At 38.4% G+C, this 1,980-nt stretch overlaps 1 non-coding gene across 1 annotated transcript; it reads left to right on the plus strand.

Moving 5' to 3' along the window:
• Positions 1-448: 448 nt before the first annotated feature.
• Positions 449-556, plus strand: LOC112731620 (small nucleolar RNA R71). The gene has a single exon (XR_003167392.1). It is a non-coding gene; the product is annotated as a small nucleolar RNA R71 (small nucleolar RNA).
• The last annotated feature ends 1,424 nt before the right edge of the window (positions 557-1,980 follow it).

Genomic DNA, 1,980 nt, shown 5'->3' on the forward strand with positions numbered 1-1,980 from the left:
GATTGTACCCTTAGTTGGGGCGGTCATAGAAGTTGTGAGTGGATGCCACCATGTTGTCTTCTTGTTGGAGCTGCGGGCATTCATCAGTGTAATGGCTGTAATCAGCACAAATTTTGCAAATTCTTTGTGGGACTAGTTGTTGGTTTTGCTGCGGTTGAGTTTGCTGAGCTTGTTGATTCAACTGCATTTGCTTCAGCAGGTTGGTCATCTCACAGATGCTTTGAGTTAGAGCAGCAGTCTCTCTGCCAGAAGATACTTCTGCAACGGCTTTTGAACGGCCTTGCTTCTGTCTGTGGTTCCGAGTAGATTCAGCTAAATCACTGATCAATTGCCAAGCTTCATCAGTGGTCTTGTACTTCTTCATAGACTCATTGTTGGCACTTTCCAATGTGGTCTTATCTCGGGGCCTCATACCTTGTGTGATATAGCTGAGTAGCACGATCTTGTCAATCATGTGGTGGGGGCATGCTTCCAGAAGATTATTGAAGCACTCCCAGTTTTCAAAGAGAGTCTCATTGTCATCCTGAACTATTGTAGAGATATCCTTTTTTAGTTTATCAGTAACTTCAGATGGAAAGAATTTCTTCAGAAACTCCTTTCTGAGTGTATCCCAGTTAGATACATTTGCTATAGGTTGAGTGTAGTACCACTCTCTTACTTTTCCCTCAAGAGAGAACGGAAAAGCTTTCAGCAGAATTGAAGTTTCATTAGTGCCATCACGCCTGACAGTAGAACAGGCTGCCTGGAAATCTCTCAAGTGCTTGATAGGCTCTTGAGCAGGTAGGCCATGAAACTTGGGCATCAAATTTAACAGTGCGGTCTTTATTTCAAAATCCGTAGCTACCGCTGGATGATGCGCTTGAAACGGTTGCATTGTAAAATCAAGAGCTCCTTCCTCCTGAATGGTAACTCTTCTAACTGCCATGTTTTCTGCACGTAAAACAACCGAATCAGTAGAACGGGGGTTGGTTTCTTCCTCAGATTCACTTTCAGATCCGCCCTCAGAGCGGGCTAACCTACGCTGTTCTCGCCTTATTCGTGAAATTGTTCTTTCAATTTCAGGATCGAATATTAGCAAGCGCGGATCAGGAAGTGAACGCGTCATTTGACGGAAGAAACATGCAGCTCATAGTAGCAAAATTAAATAAAATGAAAATAAATAAATTCTAATTAATAAAATTAGCACTCTATTGCAACTCCCCGGCAACGACGCCAAAAATTGATGGGAAGCAGAAGTTGATGAATTAAAAAAAATTATTAAAATTGATACGTTGCAAGTATAGTTCTTAATTCATCGAAAATCTGCCTATCAATTTAGAAATGTGTCACAAAGAGTTTAAATCAAAATTACTGGGAGTTTTAAGTCCCAGGTCGTCTCCCAACGAGTTGCAGAGAAGGGTGCTATCTTATTAATCAGAGGTTCGAAGAAATTGAGGTAAGTAAATTGGAGTGTAAACTGATGGAAATTAAATGATATGAATAAAAGCCTTGACTGGGAATTGATTAGTTAGAATCTCTATCATTGATGGAGTGATTTTTAAGATTGATTTATAATTAACAGTTACTCTGTTTAGTTATCCTTTACTAGGTAAGGAAAAGTCAAACAAGTTGGATTACTAGATCCGTTCACGAGTTACAACCCACTTAGTTCAAAGGGATTGACGTTGGTGACAGGATAGCAATTCAACAATTAACCCAATTACAAATTTTCTTTCAATCCTTCCAACTCAAGAGTTCCTTTTCAATCAATTCCCCATCAAGTAATGAAACTACTCACGCATTGTAAATAATAAATCCATAACACATAAAAGGGAATTAAAAGAATACATGATTATTGGAATTAAAATTGAATTAAAAAGAAATAATCCTTGCGTTAATTAATCATAAAAGTATCTGAATGACAAAATTGAACATAACAAAGAACATGGAAGAATAAAACCAAGTTAAGAGAACAAACTAGAATGATGAAGTCTTGATGAG

The sequence above is a fragment of the Arachis hypogaea genome, chromosome 12 (genome assembly GCF_003086295.3).
Source record: "Arachis hypogaea cultivar Tifrunner chromosome 12, arahy.Tifrunner.gnm2.J5K5, whole genome shotgun sequence".
Classification (NCBI taxonomy): domain Eukaryota; kingdom Viridiplantae; phylum Streptophyta; class Magnoliopsida; order Fabales; family Fabaceae; genus Arachis; species Arachis hypogaea.